A 27,281-nucleotide genomic window follows, 5' to 3' on the forward strand; every position below is an offset into this window, starting at 1 on the left:
TCCTGACCACGCTCCAACACTTGCACCCCACACAATAGAGTAGTTCAGCATAACCACATTGCGGCTCCTTGCTTAGAGAGAAGCAGAGCACCTTTGGTGGTTCCCTGCTTGGAACACTAGACGTGCTGGGAGGTGGGTGGAGTTCAGAATATATATATGTGAGCAGGATGGTTTAGGATTACAGGGCAGTCTGACAGGAGGTCAGTTGGAGGGAGGAAGTCACTCAGAGAGGAGTGAGGAAAGGAGATCCCTGGAAGAAGGGATGGAGGAAGGAGTGCTGCAGCTGCCTCAGTGACCTGAGCCAGCTGGCACGGGAAAGGAAAGGAAAGAAGTAGAAAGACGTAGAACTGAAGCCTGAGCTTCCATAGAAGGGAAAGACAAGTACGGAATGTAGGAGTAAAAGGGAACACAGAGGACGTGGGTTAGAGGAAGAACCCTGCCTAGAAGTTCTAAGCGCAAGGCTGGGGCCCGGTCCCCGAGGTTGTATGAACACTAATGGTTCTGCAGCAGACACCGGTGGAGTAGTGGGCTGTAAATGCACTACTCCCATCTAAGACTTGGGGCACAACAGCAATACGGATAGAGAGCCGGGACTCAGGAGTAGAGAGTCCCCGAAGCAGGCTACAGTTGTCTGCCGTACAAGTAGAGTTCTTGGTAACATCTGTCAGGAGGAACTCCAGTGTAACTCAGTACTAGGAGATCTTCACACTTAAAGGCGCTATAGAGGAGACGTTCAGAAAAGGCACATAAGTTGGCGGAGTGTGGAAGGGAGCATTCCATCTTGTTTGGAGGTTGACTGAGTCCCTGGCCCGGAGGACACGGCACGGAAGCGGGCACTACAGATTGTGAGTAAAGCTTTGGAACTACGTGCCCTGGTGTCCTCCATTCCTTCCTGCGTCTGTCCGCCCGTCACTGCTACATCCCCTGCGCCGGACACTACACCATCTAAGTGTCTCCACATCTACACTGCCCTGGGACAACAGCCCTGCCTGTGGAGGGCTATAACATCACTGCTGCACCACACCATCTGTCCCGGAGGATCTGTCTGCAGCGTCGGCTTAACACCTCCCTTGCCGAACAACACAGGTGGCGTCACAAACTATTCATTTAACTTCATTCCACCATTAACTTATCGCGATTACTTGGTCGCCCAGGGCCACGGTCCGGGTCACCACTGCTGTGACACATCCCACTGATACCGGCCCGGTACCGAATACCCCACAGCCCTGGGAGGGCGACACATAACAGTCAAATTAAGGGGTGCTCTCCTCGCAGGAAGCTAATAAACAATGAATCAGAGTTAAAGGAACAGGCAGAATTAAAGCAACAGTCCTATATTCAAATAACTCTTATCGTGGCTCCCGCTGATGCTCCTTAAGCCACAGTTCGATGGGGGTAGTAGTGCCGGCAGTGGCCGGTGTAGAGGCCTCCGATGGGGTCCAAGAATAGTGATCCGTCTTCTGGCGGAAGTGGGCAGTCTCTGGTTTTAGCCACTGAGCCCCTAGTTCATAAGCCCGATCAGTGAGGGCCAAAGAAGTAGCAGAAGTCTCAGTAGCGCACGTGAGCTGATGCACGCTGGTCCGCTGGGGAAGACACGCTCCAGAGTCCTGCAGCTGACACACACTGCCCGACACCTATCCGGGCACACAGCACTCTCCTTAGTGCAGGTAAGTCTCGATGCTGTCCGGCTCGGCTGAGCGTGCTGCTCACCCTACTGCGCTCTCTCTGATGGCCGGCAACTCACTGCTCCTTCGCGAGCTTTCTGCTCCGAGTTTCCTGTGTCCATGCCCCTCTCCCCGGGTCATGGGGTTGGTCCAGGTATGCTGATTTTCCACTGAATTAGTCTGTGCCATAAAATTACTGCATGGGTAAATTCAGCTTGGCCCATAGGCTGCGTTCACACTCGGTAGTCTTTCTGCAGCTTTTATCCCCAGCAGCCCTGTGTTTCCTGCACTGTTTCCCGCACAATATCTTAAACTTGCAGGAAAACAGCTGATTTACCTGTAAACTGTGAAGCTCTTGTTTTTTTTTGCAGGTTAAACAGCTGTTTTCCTGCAAAAATTAAGGAATTATGTAGTGGAAAGTCTGCGGCGATAAAGGGCTGCTGCACATTAAAGCTGTGCACAACTGCTGTGTGTGAATGCAGCCTTATAATGTGATTCTTGCAATCTGTAGGAATCCCAGGTGTGGAAGGTTAAATCCATCCCGGATCCATTGGATTTTCAGCCTTGCGCCAAATAACACAGCAACATTTATATGTCTGTGATTAGAACGTTTTCTAAATATTCCCGTCCCGCGCTGCGCACTCGATCTCCGCTCGCTTCACTCCGAAATACTAACAAGATAAGTAATTACGCCTGACATGCTCTTTACATAAAGCAAAAGTTCATAATTAAGGTAAGCACCCTTGAAGTCATCAGAGGTATCATTATTTGGGAATTATCCAGAAAATTAGTATTAACAGCCTATGATTCCGCGCGGTGGTGTGATGGCAATTCACTTGTGGTGCATTTCTCTGATTTTATACCGTGTTCCTAAGTGAAACACAACTCTGGGGATTTTACAGCTATAACATTAGTATTTGCTCCAAAAGAAGGAAATAATAATTTAATTTTTTTGTTATTTACATCAGGTTTGGTTAACAATGTTGTGTTTCCTGGGAAAACTCTGGAGATTGTTCAGTTACCAAATGGACCTCAATCATCTCTAATGAGGTATTTACACTGTTACATAAATGCAGTTTTTGCAAAAATTGAAAACGACAACAAGTGTTGCGGGACAGATTAGAGGTTCGGACTTTTTTGAAGCTTGTGTTGAAATGAGATGATCCCTGTATTTGCATGAAAAGGTGGCAAATTGCTACTTGTAATGAGTGGTAAAGGCTTCAGAAAGTAATACAATGGTCATTGTGTGATGTCAGCAAATGTTGCATAAATCAATAGTGTAAGCAGCTATAAGAAACATTGTAACATATCAGCTTTTTTCCCCGCTTATGAGCCACTTTTCCTTCATGCCCTTGCCTTCTAATTTAATTTTCCCTCTGAAAAACTGCTAAAATGAAGATGGCTTGGTCGCTCACTGAGGGATCAGATTTCAGCAACATATTGAAAGCTACAATGAGGAGAAGGGGAATACAGAAAGAATGCTGCTACTTTCTATTAAGTATTTTAGGCCACTCTGGTGCTGGATTCATAGCTAAACCCACTCAATACCACTGGATAATAGCCTCAATTCTGCTTCGAGAAAGTTTTCTCTCTCCCGTGCTGGAGTCACAGCAACATTTCTTAGAACTGCTTTTTAATGTGCTCCATGTTGCTGCTGCTTTCTATAAAGTATTTTATGTCACCTTGGTGCTGGATTGACAGCTACACCTGTTCTAATATCCTCAATTCTGCTTCTAGAAAGATTTCTCACTCCAGAGCTGTATTCACAGCAACACTTCTCAGAACAGTTGTATAATGTCATCCATGTTGCTGCTGCTTTCCAGTAATTGTTTTATTTCATCCTTGTGGTAGATTCACAGCTACACGGGCTCAGTACTGCTGGATAATGTCCTCAATTCTGCTTCTAGAAAGATGTCTCATTCCAGAGCAGGATTCACGGCCACACATCTCAATATTGCTGATTAAAGTCCTACAAGCCTCTGCTGCTTCCCAGTAAGTTAAAATCTCACTCCAGGGCTGTATTCACAGCTACACTGATCAATACTGCTGCATAATTCTTCCATGGATCTGCTTCTGGACATGTGATACATAGAGACAGAGGAGCAGGACAACTGAAAATTATAGCTAGAACCTGCAGAGGAGAAAACTGGTGAAAATACAGAATACAAGTTATATAATGGCCCGAAATAGTGTTATTTATCGTGTACACACATAGGACAGCTTATACTGAAGTGTCACCTGAAATAACTGGAACACTCTACAAAGGTGATGGCCTATCCACAACATAAGTGCTAAGTGTCTGATCAATAGGGTCACTGGAGGTCCAACCTTGTTGAGAGGAGCAAATGTTGCGCATGCACCAGTGCTGTGCCGTTCATGGCCTGTAGGATAGACAGAGATCCTCCGCGCTGTACTCGGCCATGTCTGGCAGTCTCAGGCTGGTTTCTAACTTGCGTTTTTTGCGCTGTGTTTTTGCGCAGAAAAGCATGCATTTTTTTCCCCTATACTTAACATGGGTGCGCATACACATGCGTTTAGTATGCGCATACGTTTTTTGGTAGTGTGCGCCCGGGCCCACAAAATGCATCCTGTTGCATTTTTTGTGCGTCCGTCCTGTCTAAAAAAAAAACGCATGCGCACGCAATGTGCACAAAATTCACCCAAAAACAAATGATAGTCTATGGGTGCGCTGACGTGCGCACGTCAGTGCAAAAAAAGCATGCATTTTTTAAAATAAACCATGCGCAAAAACACAAAAGAACGCACACAAACGCATAATGCGTTTTTTATGTGCGCTTGCACGGTGCACAGCGCAAAAAAACGCAAGTGTGAAAGTAGCCTCAGAGACGTTGAATGAAGCAGCAGTCTGCATGCGTAATCAATCATTGCTCTAATCAACCAGGGGCCCTCACTCCGGGGGTCCACAGTGATCAGACACCTGTTACTTTTCCTGTGGATTTCGAGAGGGGTTTTCGCTTTAATTTCTGATTGCATTATATTTATTATTTTGTGTAGATCCGGCACGTCAAACATCATTTTAAAGGAGTGTTTCCGCCTCAAATCAAAATTGCTCAGCTACCCACAGCAAAGGTGGTGTCTGATTATTGCGGGTCCAAACTCTATAACCCCAAGAGATGGTGTAACGAGTCCCTTGTCACCTGGTTGAATGTAGCCGCGATCGCGCATGCACCCTGCCGCTGCCTTCAAACTCTATGAATCCAGAAACAGCGCCATTTCTACACAAAGGCTGTCTGTGGTATTGCATCTTATTGTATTCATTGAAAGTAAAGTGGGGATTGATCTAATTGTTTGCACCAATGAATTACATAAAATATTACCAAATATGATGTTACAAAGATACCCTTGGGTGCAATGAAGCAAACTTCCGGCTCGGCGATATTCATAGATTTACATTAGTCACATAAATTTCATTGCGTTAATTAACACAAACCATCATGCAGGCGCTAAGATAAGTGCAAACCTTAAAGAATGTGCATTAATGCTTTATACAGTATACTTTCAATATAAGGGTCTCGGCATCACCCCTTCCCCGAGACAAGGCGACCACACACTACTTACATCAACATTAGAGCCATACAAAGGAGACTCCATTTTTTCCTGATCCGTCCACTCCATATTGGTAGAACGCAACTTTAGGGTCAGAAAGATAATTTGGAATCAATGCCTGTACAGGAAAAAAGCAGCCAGCAGCCGGAAAAATCTAAAACTTCACATTTATTTGGATAAACATTAAAAAAACAGGAAAAAATAAAATCCTGACCGTAGATGTCCCGATGTCTGGTTTACACGTTTTGAGCAAAACGTTCATCGTTACAATGTATCGTTCCTTTCCATCAGATACATTGTCATGATTAAGAGCGTTTCGCTCGACACGTGTAGACCAGACATCGGGACGTCTACTGCCATGATTTGATTTTTTCCTGTTTTTTAATGTTTATTCAAATAAATGTGAAGTTTTAGATTTTTGGGGGGGACCAGGCCTGGAGCTATTCGTGCACCGTGCCCTATCTGGGATTCCTCCTTCACCGGGTGAGATGACAATTTTTCCTTTTTTTTCCCCCTTCCTCGCATTATTTTGATTATCTGTACAACAACTCATGATTGGAAGCTCCGTGGATCGGATTTTATGACCTGCAATGTCACATATATCTAATCATACAATCGAGTTGGAAGGACCTCCTGGGCCATCTGGTCCAACCCCCTGCTCAAAGCAGGATTCACTAAATCATCCCTGTCAGATGTCTGTCCGGCCTCTGTTTGAAGACATCTATTGAAGGAGAACTCACCACCTCTCGTGGCAGCCTGTTCCACTCATTGATCACTCTAACTGTCAAAAAGTTTTTTCTAATATCTAATCTGTGTCTCCTCCCATTCAGTTTCATCCCATTGCTTCTAGTCTTTCCTTGTGCAAATGAGAATAAAGTTGATCCTTCTACAATGTGACAGCCCTTTCGATATTTGTAGACAGCTATTAAGTCTCCTCTCAGTCTTCTCTTTTGCAAACTAAACATTCCCAAATCCTGCAACCTTTCCTCATAAGACAGGGTTTGCAGACCGGTCACCATTCTGGTCGCTCTTTTCTGAACTTGCTCCAGTTTGTTGATGTCTTTTTTAAAATGTGGCGCCCAAAACTGGTCACAATATTCCAGATGAGGTCTGACCAAATAGGAGTAGAGGGAAATAATGACTTCACGTGATCTAGACTGTATGCTTCTGTTATTACATCCTAGAATTGCATTTGCCTTTTTTGCTGCTGCATCACACTGTTGACTCATATTCAGTCTGTGATCTATTAGTCTTTTTCACATGTGCTGTTGCTTAGCCCTATTCCTCCCATTCTGTATATGCTTTTTTCATTTTTATTGCCCAGATGTAGAACTTTCCATTTTTCCCTGTTAAAAACCATTTTGTTAGTTGCTGCCCACTGCTCCAGTTTATTTATATCTTTTTGAATCCTCTCTCTCTACTACGTGCGCCATCAAATACCATATTACGGAGGTAAACTCTCCTAGGAGCATCATATGGCGGCACAAAGAATACTCCACCAATGTTTTTTATAAGCCTGTATGGTGGCTCAGTGGTTAGCATGGTGGCTCAGTGGTTAGCATGGTGGCTCAATGGTTAGTATTGTAGCTCAGTGATTAGCATGGTGGCTCAGTGGTTAGTATGGTGTTTCAGTAGCTAGCATGGTGGTTCAGTGGTTATCATGATGGTTCAATGATTAGCATGGTGGTTCAATGGTTAGCATGGTGGCTCAGTGGTTAGCATGGTGACTCAGTGGTTAGCATGGTGGCTCAGTGGTTAGTATGGTGGCTCAGTGGTTAGCATTGTTACTTTGCAGCCTGGGGTCCTAGGTTCAAATCCCACCAAGGACAACATCTGCATGGAGTTTGTATGTTCTCCCTGTTGTCTGTAAAATGCTGTGGAATTAATGGCGCTATATAAGTAAAATAAATACGGTAATTAAACCTATTAAAATATGTGAATGGCTGATACCTTTTATTGGCGTTATTTTTCTATATATTGGGTAACACGGCACAAAGATCTATTTTTCCTGTGTTTATAAACCTGAAAGCCGTGTTCTTCACGTCCTTCTGAAGCCATTTATGATCACAGACTACATCAAAGCGAAGGTGAACGTTGATGTGGTCATAAATGAGCTGAGAAGAGACAGATAAAAGTTATAAACTTTGCAAAATTGTTCAAGAAACCCGACTGCAAAAATGATTTTTAGCCCAAAATACATTCATTTAAGTTAAAAAAAAAAAAAATACTTGCCCTGAAGGTGTTTAATTTCATCTCCTATAAGATCAGTAATAGAGACCTGGAAACCCGGCGCTTTCATAACTTCATTGCCCGATGGCGCCACAGTGATCAAACCTTTATGTAGTGAATCCAGGGTTGCAGCCCCCAAAGGCCAGACTTTATGGATGGCGAGTGCCCGTCAATCAGTGGCGGCCTCCCACTACTCTGCAGACGGGCGGTAATATTTCACAGGTAGGCACCAGGTAATGGCGATCCGCAGACGCCTGCGGGTTTATTTCCAACTCATTGTTTGTTTTTTTTCTCTTCTTTCTCCTTGATAAACATTATATATTGAGTTAATAAATCTTATTACAGGATGGACCCCGACCACCTGTCCAGTCCCCAGGTTTAGAGATGTATTAAAGGCGTGATGGACAGATGGCCGGCGTCCTTAAACGCTTTCAGGTTTCCGAGCAGTTTACTTTTCTATGAAATCCCAGATGTAATAATGCTGTAAGCACGCGGTTTAACCCCTACGAACGCCAAGATCAAGGCTGGAGCGCGGCCGGCTTCTAAACAAGAGACATTTGGCCTCTCCTCGCAGCGGTACATTGTAGGACATGGCTCTGCTGCCGCTGGATCCTGCTTGTCATTGCAGGCACGTGTGTAATGTGCAATGGAAAAGAATAAAAACAACACAATATCTATTTTTCACACTAATGGTAGAAGCCATTAGTTAGATTTCGGAGGATTTGCTGAGCGCACGGCTCCGGTTTTCGGAACTGGGAGTCATCTGTCTGAGTACAGGATTAACAAGTAGCGGTTTTATTACTTAACCAGAGAGAATGGGCATTGATTACAGGATCTCGGCGATGGCAGGAGCTCAGGACACGAATGTCTGACATACAGTGGGGAAAATAAGTATTTAGTCGCCACCAATTGTGTAAGTTCTCCCACTTAAAAAGATGGGCGAGGCCTGTAATTGACATCATAGGTAGACCAAAACTATGAGAGTCACAATGAGAAAACAAATCCAGAAAATCCCCTTGTCTGATTTGGGAAGATTTATTTTGTAAATTATGGTGGAAAATGAGTATTTGGTCACCTAAAAACATGCAAGATTTCTGGCTCTCACAGACCTGTAACTTCTTCTGTAAGAGGCTCCTCTGTCCTCCACTCATTACCTGTAGTAATGACACCTGTTTGACCTTGCTATCAGTATAAAAGACTCCCGTCCACAACCTCAAACAGTCACACTACAAACTCCACCATGGTGAAGACCAAAGAGCTGTCAAAGGACACCAGAAACAAAATTGTAGCCCTGCACCAGGCTGGGAAGACTGAATCTGCAATAGGCAAGCAGCTTAGTGTGATGATATCAACTGTGGGAGCAATAATAAGAAAATGGAAGACATACAAGACCACTGATAATCTCCCTCGATCTGGGGCTCCACACAAGATCTCACCCTATGGGTTCAAAATGATCACAAGAACGGTGAGCAAAAATCCCAGAACCACACGGGGGACCTAGTGAATGACCTGCATAGAGCTGGGACCACAGTCACAAAGGCTACCATCAGTAACACACTACAGTGACAGGGACTCAGATCCTATAGTGCCAGACATGTCCCCCTGCTTAAGCCAGTAAGCGTCCGGGCCCATCTGAAATTTGCTAGAGCGCATTTGGATTATCCAGAAGAGTATTGGGAGAATGTCATACGGTCTGATGAAACCAAAGTAGGACTGTTTGGTAGAAACAAAACTTGTCATGTTTGGAGGAGACAGAATGCTGAGTTGCATCCAAAGAACACCATACCTACTGTGATGCATGGGGGTGGCAACATCATGATTTGGGTCTGTTTCTCTGCAAAGGGACCAGGAAGACTGATCCGTGTACATTAGGGTGCCAAGGAAATGCAAATTGGTAAGTCTTACCCCTCAAGTTTGTTCCTTTTGGCATAAGGATTCACCATGTAAAATATGTTGACATTAAATTTAGATTTACAACTTGCTCAAGTATGTATTATATATATGTACATGAAAGAATGAATGGGGCCATGTATTGTGAGATTTTGAGTGCAAACCTCCTTCCATCAGCAAGGGCATTGAAGATGAAATATGGATGGGTTTTTCAGCATGATAATGATCCCAAGCACACCGCCAGGGCAGCGAAGGAGTGGCTTCGTAAGAAGCATATGAAGGTCCTGGAGTGGCCTAGCCAGTCTCCAGATCCAAACCCCATAGAAAACCTTTGGAGGGATTTGAAAGTCCGTGTTGCCCAGCAACAGGCCCAAAACATCACTGCTCTAGAGGAGATCTGCCTGGAGGAATGCATGCCACCCACAGTGCGTGCCAACCTTGTGAAGACTTACAGAAAACATTTGACCTCTGTCATTGCCAACAAAGGAAATATAACAAAATATTGAGATTAACTTTTGTTAACGACCAAATACTTATTTTCCACCATAATTTGCAAAATAAATCTTGCCAAATCAGACAAGGTGATTTCCAGGATTTGTTTTCTCATTGTGACTCTCATAGTTGTGGTCGACCTATGATGTCAATTACAGGCCGCTCTCATCTTTATAAGTGGGAGAACTTGCACAATAGGTGGCTGACTAAATACCGTACTTTTTTTCCCCCACTGTACATATCTCCTTTCTGGCTCAGAGATGGCCAACGAGCAGTCTACCGGCCACCGGGGCTCGATTTTTCTCTCTTTGTCATTCATACATTCAATGCCAAATGTAGGAAGCTGCTGGGAGATGGAAGAGAGGTCCTGCTGTGACTAATGGGGGCCAATCCTGGGCAAATGTGACTACTGGGAAAATATGAGAAGCAAATCAAGACTAGTGAGACTATCACGGCGACTACTGGGCAGCAAGTCAAGGCTGCTGTAACTACTTGTAAAGTAGGGAAAACCGCTGTGACTACTGGGGAAGTATGGGGAGCAAGTCAAGGATGCTGTGTGTACATGTAAGGTAGGGAAAACTACTGTGACTACTGGGGAATGGTGACAGAAGTGGGTAGGGGAGGCTGTCACTGCTCAGAGGGAAAAGATTCTACTTCAATAACTGAGGAAATGGCAGAAGACGTCTCAGATACATTCCTTTTGGCTACTGGCTAAGTCGCAGGACAGAAATAGAAAGGGACCTGATGTGACTAATGGGGAGTTAGAGAGGGACAGCTGTGACTACTGGGGGGCTATAAAAAGTCTCATCTCAAGTAAAATGTCCAAAAAAACCTGCAGCCTAAAACTGGCGGAATGTTGAACAAGATGAATAAGACGTCATCACAGATGGAATGTTCATGGTAATCACCAGGCAGATGAGAACGCGGACAGCCTCCTCCGAAATGTAGGGAGATTTACCAATAATGCGCTTGTTTTGTAGACGTTTCCAGATGCGGCCTCATTATTGCACTTTCACAAAGCGTTCACGGAGGAGGCTTCATTAGCCGTATTAGCATTTGGCCAGAATACAGTGTGTACGGTAGCGTGTACGGTAGCATGCACAGCCTGATGCACGCGGAGACATTATTCCTCCTACAGGAGATTTGCTGTCATCCTTGTTGCCTTGCCTACACGCATTAAGTTGTTTTTGCCACTGATTATATGCAAGTCCTCAAGATAACTTTTTTTTTTTTCTCTTTTTTTGCAAAACAAGCCTAGGAGGTAAAAGGTTAATTACCCTAAATTGTTGTAAAGTTTGTGATAGGAAGAAATAGGCAATTAAGAGAGAGGAGTGTAGGAGAAAGGGGGGCATCCGAACACAAAGTGCTACTGTACCATGTGTCATGGATACTTGGAGGAGCGCCAATGGAGGCAGGAAAACAGAGCGGCGAGAGGGAGAAATCAAGAGAACGAGAAGAAGACACATGACAAAGGGTTCGAGCGCCACGTCCTCATCTGAAAAGGACGAGATAATGAATGTGTAATGGTGGACAATGGCGCCGTACAAATTAGCATCGCCTTTATCTCTCCATAAAATGATTCATTACCCCCTTAAAATGGGGAATTGTGAGGAGACGGAGAGCGCCACTTCACTTTGGGAGTCGATGGTCCCACGCGGCTGTGTCGGTGATGGGTCTCTCGTTCCTGAAAGCCCCCTCTGTTTATCTTCGGATGTCGTTAGTTGATTCGGACGCGCAGCTTTGAGCCTCGTCCAGATACTAAATAATTCTGTGCTTGTGTCCAATTTTAGGGTGGAGTGGAGTCTGCAATGTAAAGACCCCCCCCACTAATGACTTCCAATAGTCATCACCGGGAAAAAACGGAAACGCGCTTCTTTTTTTTTTCATTACCCAGCGAAAGAAGTTTGGAAAAAGAAATTGCAAAAGAGGAGTCCAGAGCCTTATTCTTGACTACTAAAAAAAAATGTAGGGTAATTGTGTAAATGCTGCACCCACATGATACAAAGGAGGCATAAAAAAAAAATAATAATCTGTTTGTAGCGCCAAAATGTTCTACAACATTGTACAGTTCAAATGATACATGGATACAGAATGTCAAACAAAGGAAACAGCAGACGTGAGAGCCCGACGCACAAGAGCCTATATTCAGAGTCCAGCTATGGCCTACGATGTCCCGACCGGCCGTGGGTCTCCTGACCCAAACTCAACCGCTTCCCTGGCATATATGAAACGGCTGAGCTCGGCTTAGGAAAGCCTTGGCCGGTCCACACTTGGACCATGAATGTTGGATGCATGAATCCAGACTGGGAGAAGAAGAGGGGACAAGAAGTAGGACCATCCTTACGGTAGTACACATCAAGTGGTATGAGCCATAACCAGCCAGTATCTCTATATATACCGCATTAGGGTGCACAAAGATTTGGGGTCGGGATACTGCTCATGAAGGGATTAGGCTATGTGCACACGTAGTTTGGAGAGCTGCAGATTTTTCCCCACGGATTTGTAAAAATCCGCAGGTAAAATCTCAGGTCAAAAGTCCTGCGGTTTACCTGCGGAATAGGCTGCGGTTTAGCCCTGCGGTTTCACACCTCACAATGGATAAGGTGTGAAACCGCAGCGGAATCTGCACAAAGAATTGACATGCTGCGGATTGTAACCCACAGCAAATCCGCGTGGAAAAATCCGCAGCATGTGCACAGCGTTTTTGGTTTTACCATTGCGAACAATGGTACTGTACAACGCAGCAGAAACTGCTGCGGACCCGCAGGGCCAGAAACGCTGCAGATCCGCAGCAGAATCCGCACCGTGTGCACATAGCCTTAGGTTCTTAGCAGTAATGTAGGGGAGAAATTGATTAGGAAATGTAATAATCCTTCCTATAAAATATATGGTTTTAGGACACGACTACAGCTGTGGAGATTGGCAAATAATCCAATTAACTGGGGTAGTGCATTCCAGAGAACAGGTGCAGCATGTGAAAAGTCTTGATATAAATTTGAGGTTTGGATTATGGAGGATTTTAATCTTAAATCACTAGGAGATCGGAGACAGAGATGAGGAGGAGATGTTGGAGAGCTTTGCGGGAGAGAGTGATAAGTTTGTATTTTGCAGTGGCTGGTTAATCAGTGTAATGACTGGCACAGGGTGGAGATATTGGTGCAGGGGTTGGACTGACATATGAGCCTACATGCTGCATTAAAGACAGATTGGAGAGGGATGAGTTTAATAGGAAGAAGACCATATAGTGGAAAGTTGTAGTCAGGAGAAGGATGAATCGAGCTACTGTAAGTTTTTGGAAATTCCAGAAACTGTTCCAGTTCATAAATGATAAAAAAATTTCCACTTTATTTAATTGTTTGATATATTTCAGCATATAGACAATGAGACATAAGTGAGTGAGGGATTGGAGTGGACGTCTGGGTAGAACGTAGAAAGAGGCTCACAAAAACTGTCCTCTTAAACTCCTGGAAGACTTGGCAAAGCTCTCAAAGAAGAGCAACAATTTCTAGAAGGCTTCCTGAGCATGATGGCAGGACGTCCTGTCGTTACACGAGGCTTTGGATTCTAACTGGGTTTTTGTGGAGATTGTGGGAGTCTGGCGTCAAAAAGTGCACACAGCCACCAGTGTCCGGGGGGATTCTGTCTGACAGTAGGAATGAATCATGACTCTCTGAGCTCTCTTGAGTGTTGGGCACTTTTTCTTTGCCCCATTGCTATTACCTAGAGGTCCTGTGCTTGGTTTTCAAAGTCGAGGAGTCCTAAAACAGCTCTTTAGGACCAAACAAGTGCTACAGTAAATTTTTTGACATAGGTTGGAATTACTCTTTGAGAAAAAAAATAAACTTTGTTGGTAGGAAATATTTTTGATGAGACTAGAATAAGTAGATATTCCTGAATCTGACAGCATTAGCTGAGACCTGACAAAAAATAATAAGAGGGTAGAAACGTGTGAGTGATTCATTTAATTATTCGGTAGCTGTTGGCGTTCTCATTTTTGCTGCTCTGGGAATTCCTACACAGAGAGAAAATATTTTTTTAATTTTTTTTTAAGAAAGATTATTAGCATGAAAGACTGAAATCCAAAATTCACTTATAGTATCTGCTCCATAGGTGGTAGCACATGTATGGACACATGAACTCACATAGGAATTATAGGAGACCAAGTACCCCCAAATGGGACGTCAGCCAATTGTGGAACCCACTGGGGCCGGGATGTCCTCCGTAACGGTTTGTTCCTTATTCATCACCCCATGATGTCCTAGGTTGGTGCCTGTTACTCTTACCCACTGATCCGACCTCTAGTATGGTGGCAGTGCAGCTGGCCTGGTGCAATAAGAGGTAAATAGAGGTGGATTAACCCACTGAAGAAGTCTAAGAAAAATGTAAATGTAACTTTTACTTTTATCCCATTTAGCCCTCCTTTACTTTTGTGGTATTATTTCCTTGCAAGGTTTTCATGCTGTTTTTACATTTTTTTTTTTTTTTTTTTTGCACTTCTTTTTAAATGTCTTCATCTCCTAGAGAAGCTTATGGAAAAATGCACTGAAAAAGCGCCACATCTAGATCATGCTTACACTTCTTGTGGTGGGTTTGTGTGACGACTCCTGGAGTGGACCCTCTGGGTCATGATACCAACCCACCCTGGGCAAGTTGACCTAGTGAGGACCACCCCCTATACAGGGAGCCAGGGAGCATCAGGGGCAGATCCAGGGGGGTAAAGTACCACGACTGCTGGAACCAGGAGGCCGGCTCACAGAAGACGCGAGAGAGAGTGTCTAACAGGGTGCAGGCGGGAACACACATGATACAGGAGTGTGCAAAGCGTGGACACGGGGACATGCAGGGTTCGGGATAGTACATGGCATGTACACAGGGGCAGGCTGAGTACAAAAGTGCGTATAGCGTGCACTGACAAGCTCGCCCGGGTACGAGGCACAACAGAGCACGTGCTGGGAAGCACGCCTGGGTACAAGGCAAAGCAGAGTGCGTGCAAGGAGCACGTCTGGGCACAAGGCAGGGACCTGAGTATAGAGAGCAGTCAAGCGGGGACCAAGCAGGTCTAGCAAGTCAGAACGATAATCAGGCGCCGCCTACAGGAAGAGGCAGCCTGATATAGGGCATGTGAGCAGGGACTTCTGGGTGAAGTCCTCCAGGACCACAGAGATGTCGCGGCTGTAGTCAGGCTATGGGGAAGCGCATGCGAGCTAGACAAAGTCATGGAGTCGAGTGAACAACCACAAAGTCAAACACGGCAGATACGCATGCGCACTCGATGGGAACCCCGGACCGGCCGGATATCGGAAGTGATGACATCGGGTGCTGAGCCCCGGCTCCGGGGGAATGCGGTGAGCGCGGCATGACAGTTTGTTAGTATGCCGTATGTTGATTAAACTTTGCACTTTCCATTAGTGAGTTTGGTCGCCCGAGGTTTACGAGGGGTTGACTTTGTGAACTGTCTCGGACTGTAAGGAATGGAGGAAGAGACGCCCTGCACCATAGTAGGCATTCTAATACTGAGAGGGGAGACGAGGATATTTTGAGGCAAAGGGCAAGTGATTCGGAGAGCGCCACCTGTAGAGGAGAGGGTGAAGGAGGCACTCAGGTTGGCAGTGTGAAGGAAAGTGCACCAGGGAAATGAGACATTGAGGCCAAACCCTGATGGACTGAGAAGAGGCCACCACCACAGTGAGGCCGGTGGGAAGAAGAGCGATAATGGTGAAGTGAGAGAGGGAAAGCCCAACAGAGAAGACCTCCCGGAAAGTCTGGAGGATTGTGAAGAAAGACCTGAAGCAGGGAAAGTCATACAGACTGTAAAAACAAGTTCTTTTCATTGAAATATTTAACTGGTAACTGTCGTTGCAGGAAAACTTGCAACAGAATATCTGTATCTGCCTCCTATATGGCTGTGTCTGCCTCTAGCTCCTCCTCTAGGTCTGTGTCTGCCTCTCGGTCCATCACCTTTATGGCTGTGTCTGCCTCTAGCTCCTCCTCTAGGTCTGTGTCTGCCTCTAGCTCCTCCTCTATGTCTGCCTGCTTCTAGCTCCTCCCTTCTCCCAACTTCATAGAAGATTATGAGCACTAACTGTCATGATCACTTCAGGAGGAGAAAGAAGCAGATTTCTCTGATAAGATTATACATACTTTCCCATTTGCTCGTTCTGTTGTTGATTTATGACTGACGAGTAATCTTTATGACTTGGCCTTTGTAAAGTCATGTCTTCTTCTGCAACACTCCAGGGCAGGACTCTCCGGCCAGGATGATCCATTGGGTCACAGGTCTGATAAATGAGGACGATGGACTCTTAGACATTTTTTGTTCTGTGACTTTTGCCCCATTTTTCACCCCCACCTTCCCCGCTGCCTGATCCGACACAGTTAATTCTGGTTTTTGGCTTTGTTCTTGGCTTCTATAAATATCCTCCCCCTCTCTGGATGTGATGAGCGTTTGTTCTCTGGTGTTCTCCGCTCTTTCCCATCATTGCTTAAGCTTGAAGGACAAACAGCACTTTCCAAGAAAGTACACAACAGTAATAAAACAATATAATACAATCAGCTGTCACAGGCAGCGGGGAGTAATGCACCGCCATCTCACGCAGCCGCTCCCAGCTTTCTTCCTACAGACTTATTGGTTATATTCTCTATTTTTTTCCTCTTATTCTTTCAAGGCGATCGACTGAAAAGTAATTAAATAAAAAAAAAATTATAATTGTGCTTTTTTTTTAAAAATAAAAAAATTACAGATCTATTCTATTGGTAGAACAGGCGTTTGTGGTCAAAGGATGTATCATGTGTCTGTTTTTAAGCCATTCATTTCACCTTATCTGCTGAAAAACATAAGTGGGAGGAACTGAAAAAATAAAAAAAAAATATTAAATCCACCACTGTTTTTTAGGTTTTGTTTTCACATTTTTCACTTTGCGGTAAAAATGACCTTTGTTCTATGAGTCGGTTTAGTTATAGCAATGCCAAACTTACATGTATATATATTTTTGGCTTGAGTCCTTAAAAAAAAAAAAAACTTGCAAAAAAATTGGCATTATATATGCGAATTGCCTCTTCAGAGAGGAAGTGGACTTGAACTCTGGCGCCACCTATTGGCCGTGGCAATCCTAAAAATCAATATCGACCCTTTAATGAGCCTTGTCATATGACTTGGGATAAAAACCAAACGAGATTCTCTATTTGCAGACACCTGTTTCAGGCTGTTGCCCATCATCAGTGCAAAGCATGAGATCTAATTTGGCTGTATGAGAGACGTCTGACTGGGGTATATGGGGTACCGTTTCTCCTTGTGGAGGATAACATGCCTGACATGCCACTGTACTGAGACTTACAGGCCTTGCAAAATATAATATGCAAATTGTTACTCGTCCTATTATGAGAGCCATAATTTTTTTTTTATATTTTTCGGCTAATAGAGTTGAACAGGAACGTGTTTCTTTTGTGGGGAGAGTTGTAGTACTTTGCTCTATCGATAAAAGAGGGATTACTTAAACTTTTACATTTTGTATAAATTCTTATAAATATTGGTTCAGTTTTTTACATGTCCCATTAGTCTCTTTTGAGGACTTGAACCCATACAACGCACTGTAATACTAGGCTTCATAGGAGTAGCAGCATGGCAGATTCAAAGGGAACAATCTGCACTCCGGGTGTCAAGCTTGGGGTGAGTGGGGGACTCTTGGCATTGGAAGCGACCCCCTCTTCTGATGCTAATCTCCTGATGTCGCTGCAAAATGTTCCAATCGGAGCTGACTAGCATTATACAGCCGGCACCCACAATGTATAGATCGAGCTCAGCTCCTGAGCCTGCTCCATGTTGCACTCTGATGGGATGCAGAGATGATGCATGTCACGACGCGCGTCACCCCGACATGATCGACGCTGGGGTCAGTGGTTGAGTATAATGTATTACAGGTGAGGCCTAAGACAGGTGAGTATAACATGTTTTTACTTTTTTTAACCCCTTCCCTCCTATTAATTAATTAATTAGGCTCAGGAGAGATCTCAGAGCCCAGTAACGTCTTTTTAAAGCAATTGAGGGACTTTCGATTTGGACGGAACCTAACCTGAATACCAAATTGAGCAAATTTTTCTCCAAACGAATTTCTGGCGATTCGCTCACTTTTAAGTATAATTCGTATGCAGTGAGCTGATGAGCGCCCCCTAGTGGTGACTGAAGGAAGACAGAAATGTATCAATGAACTCTACGTAAATGCAGGGGATTTGAAGTTCCGTTTTAGAAAAAAATAAATCTAAAAGATACATTAAGAAACGAATCCCGAAGTGTTTTTGTATCTATTCGTATTCTAATCTATTATTTACCTATAAATAATCTGCAGAACTGGAGATAAAGCAGCGAGAATAATTATCAGGACAGACTTAAAAATGACAATAAACGGCTCAATATTGTTGTTGGGTTTTTTTTCTGAAATATTGAACGGTTTTCAGATGTTGGTAGATTTCCAAACTTTATAAATGGTATCAGAGCAGAGCAAAACTGGTTCTAATCTATACTGTGCTAATCACGGCGTCTGTGCACGTCTCCTTCATTGACAGAGAATATTTTGCGGCGTATGCTGCGATTATCCGCGTTCTGGCATTGTCCACACAATGGTTATAGGATCAGTAAATAAATTGCATTTTGAACCCTATCCAATTTGTGCGACAGTCTGACCTGGAAGGATTAAGACTTGGGAAGCTAAATCCGCAGTAATTACTTGAAGTTGTTTTACCTATTTACCAAAAGTCGAAAACATTGAAATCATGCAGATGTCCTTCAGCACCAACTTACCATAATCCCCCCCCCGGTCATGGAAGGGGACGAGAGGACCGTATTGGAAACTGGACAAGTTTCCTTCATGAATGAAATTGGGCTGCGGCTCAAACTTTCAATGCTTTTATTCCTCTTCTATTTTATGTATATATTTATTATGTATCGTTCGCTACAGCACATGAAATAGTCAGAGCAAAATGAAGGAAATTGGTTCCAATTCTCGAAGAATGAATCTAACATTAGAATTTGGTGATTGGCTTCACTTCGGTCAGGAAATTTGATTTTCATTGAATTAATGCAAATCGAATGTGAATTTTTTGATGTTTCTAAGATCTCTCTGGACCTCAGAACATACGTAAACCAGACAAACAAAATAAATTATGCTCAACTGAGCATCATCCGCCTCGGGGGAAGCAGCCCTTGTCTGGGTCGGTTGTCAATGGCCATTGATGCATCTTCGGCACCAACTGTGTTGTGCAATGTCTTTACTTCGAGGAGCGATGCATGGAAAGACGTGGCTGGATCTACTTGGCTCCACAGATGCCAAAATTCCCTTTAAAGAGACCACACTGATGACCGGACAGAAGAAGAGACCATTGTTGGCAAAACTGGAGAGGGACGGTGGCAAAAATGGAGAAGGACGGTGGCAAAAATGGAGAGGGACGGTTGCGTATAACGTTTTATTTTTATAACTCCTACCCAAAAGTTGACTGTCTCGTGCCACATGCTGGTAGTAGTCAATGTTGACCCTATAACGATCCTTAATAAATGACATAGGATAGTCAGCCAAACCAGTAACCTACCAGTATCTTCATGGCTAGGACCCAAAACATCTGTTTGTGCGTGGAGGTGTTTTCCTTTAAGAGAAGACCCTGGTTCATCTGAATATCATAAGTGACATGTCAGGACTCGTTATAGGGCAAATATTGCCTTATAGGGTGGATATGTCCAGCCGGTGGGACTAGTCCGCCATTATTTTTGTACTCCTGGAAAAGACCTATAACATTTCCTTTTCTCCAAGGTGAAACCTATATGTCTCTCTACGACAACTTGGTGCTCTGCTTAACAAGAAAATGTACCTCCTAGACCTTTTATCAATAACCCCAAGTCCACTATTTTTTTCCAAAAGTGTTTTGAAAGTATAAAATAAAGATACAAACCCACCTCTTACCATAAATAATCCAGCTCTGGCTTGGCAAGGTAAGGAGGCTTATTCGCCATGCAGTGCTCCTCTGGGAAATTTAATATGCGAATTGCCCCTTCAGAGAGAAAGAGGACTTGAACTCTACAGCACCACCTGTTGGTAGTAGCGATCCTACATGTCATAATCAACCCTTTAACGAGTCTTGTAATATAACTTAGGATGAAAGCCAAATCAGAATCTCAATTTGGAGACACGGTGTTTCGGGCTATTGGCCCTCGTCAGTGCAAAGTATGAGAACTGATTTGGCTGGGTGAGAGGCTCTGGACTCAGGTCTAAGGGGTAAGGTTTCTCCTTGTGGAAAGTGACATACTATCACCTAGCCAAATCAGTTCTCATACTTTGCACTGACGAGGGCCAATAGCCCGAAACACGTGTCTGCAAATTGAGATTCTGATTTGGCTTTCATCCTAAGTCATATTACAAGACTCGTTAAAGGGTTGATTGTGACGTGTAGGATCGCTACTACCAACAGGTGGCGCAATAGCGTTCAAGTCCTCTTTCTCCCTGAAGAGGCAATTTGCATAAACAATCCAAAATCAATGCAATCGTTTCATTATAAACCTATTTATCTAGCCTCATTTAACAGGAAAAAAATGAGACAATAAATCCGTTGCATCCTGATTAGTTTTGGAAACTATCACTCCGATCTTCATGATTTGTGATTCTTTTCCTAAAAAATAAAAAAAGCTAAAACTGTTCAAATGAGCTTTTTTTTTTTTTTTTTAACAAAAGCTTCCACTTTCATTGAACAGAATGTTTCCCGCGTTCCTCCTATGAGACTGAGATCATTATTAGAAGCTCCATCTCGAGTGCACATTGTATCTGCTGGCGGAGAGATCTACTGTTACATTATCTCCACAATATTCTGAAGATGTACACAACCTGAAGCAAAGAATATCCAGCCAGATGGCACAATAGAACATTGCAACCTCATTCTTTCCATTATCCTAAAGATACAAAGTAACATCACTTATCTCCAGGAATATTGTGATGCTGAACAAAAAAAATCAAAAAAACATTTGTCATCCGGACCAGATAACACGGCGCTCCGCTCCTCCGCACCCAGATCAGCACTCAAACCTCCTTCAGTAGCGTCACAATGAATGGAACCTCTCACAAACCTCGATTTCTCTTTGGTGCGGCCGGGCATCTAGACTCCCACTCAGCGGCACCCACCTATCACAAAGAAACTTAGATTTTCTGCTATCGACCTCTGACCTTTATTTTGTGATATTTTCTTATGTATTAAAAAATGCCCCTCGGATATAAATCCTGAAGGAAAGAAAAGGTTTCCCTAATAAGTCTTACTGTAAAAGAAAGGGACTACTGCTAAATTAGAGATGTATGTAAATATTCTGGACTGACTGTAATATGACGGCAGACATCCTCAGAAGATAGCTGCAGTGTTACCTGCTGTAACGTCGTAGCATCGCAATGTAAAAAGAAGTTGTCCACTACTAGGACATCCCCTCCTCATCCCCCAGACCTGGCCCCAAAGAAATAAAAAGCTTATACCCGCCTCCCGGGCCGGCACTGTTGTTGTGACACAAGACCCTGGCGACCAATCAGCGCAGACATCACTGGCCCCGCCTTCACACAAATTGAACATGACAAGGAAGATCAGGCTGCAGCTGATAGCTGATTGCCCCTTCATGTTCAATTCCACAGAAGGCGGAGCCAGTGATGTCAGCGCTGATTGGTCGCCGGGGTCACATGTCACAACAACCGCACAAGAGCCCCGGGGAGAATGAATGTCGACTCCGCAGGAACAGCACTGGCACAAGAGACTTTGTGTACATACATTACATTACTGATCCTGAGTTACATCCTGTATTATACTCCAGAGCTGCACTCACTATTCTGCTGGTGCAGTCACTGTGTACATACATTACATTACTGATCCTGAGTTACATCCTGTATTATACTCCAGAGCTGCACTCACTATTCTGCTGGTGCAGTCACTGTGTACATACATTACATTACTGATCCTGAGTTACATCCTGTATTATACTCCAGAGCTGCACTCACTATTCTGCTGGTGCAGTCACTGTGTACATACATTACATTACTGACCCTGAGTTACATCCTGTATTATACTCCAGAGCTGCACTCACTATTCTGCTGGTGCAGTCACTGTGTACATACATTACTGATCCTGAGTTACATCCTGTGTTATACTCCAGAGCTGCACTCACTATTCTGCTGGTGCAGTCACTGTGTACATACATTACATTACTGATCCTGAGTTACATCCTGTATTATACCCCAGATCTGCACTCGCTATTCTGCTGGTGCAGTCACTGTGTGCATACATTACTGATCCTGAGTTACATCCTGTATTATACTCCAGAGCTGCACTTACTATTCTGCTGGTGCAGTCACTGTGTACAGACATTACATTACTGATCCTGAGTTACATCCTGTATTATACTCCAGAGCTGCACTCACTATTCTGCTGGTGCAGTCACTGTGTACATACATTACATTACTGATCCTGAGTTACATCCTGTATTATACCCCAGAGCTGCACTCACTATTCTGCTGGTGCAGTCACTGTGTACATACATTACTGATCCTGAGTTACATCCTGTGTTATACTCCAGAGCTGCACTCACTATTCTGCTGGTGCAGTCACTGTGTACATACATTACTGATCCTGAGTTACATCCTGTGTTATACTCCAGAGCTGCACTCACTATTCTGCTGGTGCAGTCACTGTGTACATACATTACATTACTGATCCTGAGTTACCTCCTGTATTATACCCCAGATCTGCACTCACTATTCTGCTGGTGCAGTCACTGTGTACAGACATTACATTACTGATCCTGAGTTACATCCTGTATTATACTCCAGAGCTGCACTCACTATTCTGCTGGTGCAGTCACTGTGTACATACATTACTGATCCTGAGTTACATCCTGTATTATACCCCAGAGCTGCACTCACTATTCTGCTGGTGTAGTCACTGTGTACATACATTACATTACTGACCCTGAGTTACATCCTGTATTATACTCCAGAGCTGCACTCACTATTCTGCTGGTGCAGTCACTGTGTACATACATTACTGATCCTGAGTTACATCCTGTGTTATACTCCAGAGCTGCACTCACTATTCTGCTGGTGCAGTCACTGTGTACATACATTACATTACTGATCCTGAGTTACCTCCTGTATTATACCCCAGATCTGCACTCACTATTCTGCTGGTGCAGTCACTGTGTACAGACATTACATTACTGATCCTGAGTTACATCCTGTGTTATACTCCAGAGCTGCACTCACTATTCTGCTGGTGCAGTCACTGTGTACATACATTACATTACTGATCCTGAGTTACCTCCTGTATTATACCCCAGATCTGCACTCACTATTCTGCTGGTGCAGTCACTGTGTACAGACATTACATTACTGATCCTGAGTTACATCCTGTATTATACCCCAGAGCTGCACTCACTATTCTGCTGGTGCAGTCACTGTGTACATACATTACTGATCCTGAGTTACATCCTGTGTTATACTCCAGAGCTGCACTCACTATTCTGCTGGTGCAGTCACTGTGTACATACATTACTGATCCTGAGTTACATCCTGTGTTATACTCCAGAGCTGCACTCACTATTCTGCTGGTGCAGTCACTGTGTACATACATTACATTACTGATCCTGAGTTACATCCTGTATTATACCCCAGATCTGCACTCACTATTCTGCTGGTGCAGTCACTGTGTACAGACATTACATTACTGATCCTGAGTTACATCCTGTATTATACTCCAGAGCTGCACTCACTATTCTGCTGGTGCAGTCACTGTGTACATACATTACATTACTGATCCTGAGTTACATCCTGTATTATACCCCAGAGCTGCACTCACTATTCTGCTGGTGCAGTCACTGTGTACATACATTACTGATCCTGAATTACATCCTGTGTTATACTCCAGAGCTGCACTCACTATTCTGCTGGTGCAGTCACTGTGTACATACATTACTGATCCTGAGTTACATCCTGTGTTATACTCCAGAGCTGCACTCACTATTCTGCTGGTGCAGTCACTGTGTACATACATTACATTACTGATCCTGAGTTACCTCCTGTATTATACCCCAGATCTGCACTCACTATTCTGCTGGTGCAGTCACTGTGTACAGACATTACATTACTGATCCTGAGTTACATCCTGTATTATACTCCAGAGCTGCACTCACTATTCTGCTGGTGCAGTCACTGTGTACATACATTACTGATCCTGAGTTACATCCTGTGTTATACTCCAGAGCTGCACTCACTATTCTGCTGGTGCAGTCACTGTGTACATACATTACATTACTGACCCTGAGTTACCTCCTGTATTATACCCCAGAGCTGCACTCACTATTCTGCTGGTGCAGTCACTGTGTACATACATTACATTACTGATCCTGAGTTACATCCTGTATTATACTCCAGAGCTGCACTCACTATTCTGCTGGTGCAGTCACTGTGTGCATACATTACTGATCCTGAGTTACATCCTGTATTATACCCCAGAGCTGCACTCACTATTCTGCTGGTGCAGTCACTGTGTACATACATTACATTACTGATCCTGAGTTACATCCTGTGTTATACTCCAGAGCTGCACTCACTATTCTGCTGGTGCAGTCACTGTGTACATACATTACATTACTGATCCTGAGTTACATCCTGTATTATACCCCAGATCTGCACTCACTATTCTGCTGGTGCAGTCACTGTGTGCATACATTACATTACTGATCCTGAGTTACATCCTGTATTATACCCCAGAGCTGCACTCACTATTCTGCTGGTGCAGTCACTGTGTGCATACATTACATTACTGATCCTGAGTTACATCCTGTATTATACTCCAGAGCTGCGCTCACTATTCTGCTGGTGCAGTCACTGTGTATATACATTACATTACTGATCCTGAGTTACATCCTGTATTATACCCCAGAGCTGCACTCGCTATTCTGCTGGTGCAGTCACTGTGTACATACATTACATTACTGATCCTGAGTTACATCCTGTATTATACTCCAGAGCTGCACTCGCTATTCTGCTGATGCAGTCACTGTGTACATACATTACATTACTGATCCTGAGTTACATCCTGTATTATACTCCAGAGCTGCACTCGCTATTCTGCTGATGCAGTCACTGTGTACATACATTACATTACTGATCCTGAGTTACATCCTGTATTATACTCCAGAGCTGCACTCACTATTCTGCTGGTGCAGTCATTGTGTACATACATTACATTACTGATCCTGAGTTACATCCTGTATTATACTCCAGAGCTGCACTCACTATTCTGCTGGTGCAGTCACTGTGTACATACTGTACATTACATTACTGATCCTGAGTTACATCCTGTATTATACCCTAGAGCTGCACTCACTATTCTGCTGGTGCAGTCACTGTGTACACACATTACATTACTGATCCTGAGTTACATTCTGTATTATACTCCAGAGCTGCACTCACTATTCTGCTGGTGCAGTCACTGTGTACATACATTACATTACTGATCCTGAGTTACATCCTGTATTATACCCCAGAGCTGCACTCACTATTCTGCTGGTGCAGTCATTGTGTAAATACATTACATTACTGATCCTGAGTTACATCCTGTATTATACCCCAGAGCTGCAGTCACTATTCTGCTGGTGCAGTCATTGTGTACATACATTACATTACTGATCCTGAGTTACATCCTGTATTATACTCCAGAGCTGCACTCATTATTCTGCTGGTGCAGTCACTGTGTACATACATTACACTACTGATCCTGAGTTACATCCTGTATTATTATACCCCAGAGCTGCACTCACTATTCTGCTGGTGCAGTCATTGTGTACATACATTACATTACTGATCCTGAGTTACCTCCTGTATGATACTCCAAAGCTGCACTCACTATTCTGCTGGTGCAGTCACTGTGTACATATATTACATTACTGATCCAGAGTTACATCCTGTATTATACCCCATAGCAGCACTCACTATTCTGCTGGTGTAGTCACTGTGTACATACATTACTGATCCTGAGTTACATCCTGTATTATACCCCAGAGCTGCACTCACTATTCTGCTGGTGCAGTCACTGTGTACATACATTACATTACTGATCCTGAGTTACATCCTGTATTATTCCCCAGAGCTGCACTCACTATTCTGCTGGTGCAGTCACTGTGTACATACATTACATTACTGATCCTGAGTTACATCCTGTATTATACCCCAGAGCTGCACTCACTATTCTGCTGGTGCAGTCACTGTGTACATACATTACTGATCCTGAGTTACATCCTGTGTTATACTCCAGAGCTGCACTCACTATTCTGCTGGTGCAGTCACTGTGTACATACATTACTGATCCTGAGTTACATCCTGTGTTATACTCCAGAGCTGCACTCACTATTCTGCTGGTGCAGTCACTGTGTACATACATTACATTACTGATCCTGAGTTACCTCCTGTATTATACCCCAGATCTGCACTCACTATTCTGCTGGTGCAGTCACTGTGTACAGACATTACATTACTGATCCTGAGTTACATCCTGTATTATACTCCAGAGCTGCACTCACTATTCTGCTGGTGCAGTCACTGTGTACATACATTACTGATCCTGAGTTACATCCTGTATTATACCCCGGAGCTGCACTCACTATTCTGCTGGTGTAGTCACTGTGTACATACATTACATTACTGACCCTGAGTTACATCCTGTATTATACTCCAGAGCTGCACTCACTATTCTGCTGGTGCAGTCACTGTGTACATACATTACTGATCCTGAGTTACATCCTGTGTTATACTCCAGAGCTGCACTCACTATTCTGCTGGTGCAGTCACTGTGTACATACATTACATTACTGATCCTGAGTTACCTCCTGTATTATACCCCAGATCTGCACTCACTATTCTGCTGGTGCAGTCACTGTGTACAGACATTACATTACTGATCCTGAGTTACATCCTGTGTTATACTCCAGAGCTGCACTCACTATTCTGCTGGTGCAGTCACTGTGTACATACATTACATTACTGATCCTGAGTTACCTCCTGTATTATACCCCAGATCTGCACTCACTATTCTGCTGGTGCAGTCACTGTGTACAGACATTACATTACTGATCCTGAGTTACATCCTGTATTATACCCCAGAGCTGCACTCACTATTCTGCTGGTGCAGTCACTGTGTACATACATTACTGATCCTGAGTTACATCCTGTGTTATACTCCAGAGCTGCACTCACTATTCTGCTGGTGCAGTCACTGTGTACATACATTACTGATCCTGAGTTACATCCTGTGTTATACTCCAGAGCTGCACTCACTATTCTGCTGGTGCAGTCACTGTGTACATACATTACATTACTGATCCTGAGTTACATCCTGTATTATACCCCAGATCTGCACTCACTATTCTGCTGGTGC

At 43.9% G+C, this 27,281-nt stretch overlaps 1 long non-coding RNA gene across 3 annotated transcripts in view; it reads left to right on the plus strand.

The window, feature by feature from the left end:
- Positions 1-533: 533 nt before the first annotated feature.
- LOC141048787 (uncharacterized) overlaps positions 534-27,281 on the plus strand; it is a 113,793-nt gene continuing 87,045 nt past the window's right edge. For 2 of the 3 annotated variants that reach the window (XR_012220146.1, XR_012220145.1), the window contains exons 1-3: positions 534-1,667; positions 2,633-2,714; positions 3,516-3,656. This is a non-coding gene — a long non-coding RNA (uncharacterized lncRNA). The remainder of the gene's footprint in view (positions 1,668-2,632; positions 2,715-3,515; positions 3,657-27,281) is intronic. The other variant, XR_012220144.1, reaches the window with a different exon arrangement.

Source organism: Dendrobates tinctorius, unplaced genomic scaffold, assembly GCF_039654945.1.
Source record: "Dendrobates tinctorius isolate UK_male_01 unplaced genomic scaffold, ASM3965494v1 ptg000138l, whole genome shotgun sequence".
In the NCBI taxonomy this organism is placed as follows: Eukaryota; Metazoa; Chordata; class Amphibia; order Anura; family Dendrobatidae; genus Dendrobates; species Dendrobates tinctorius.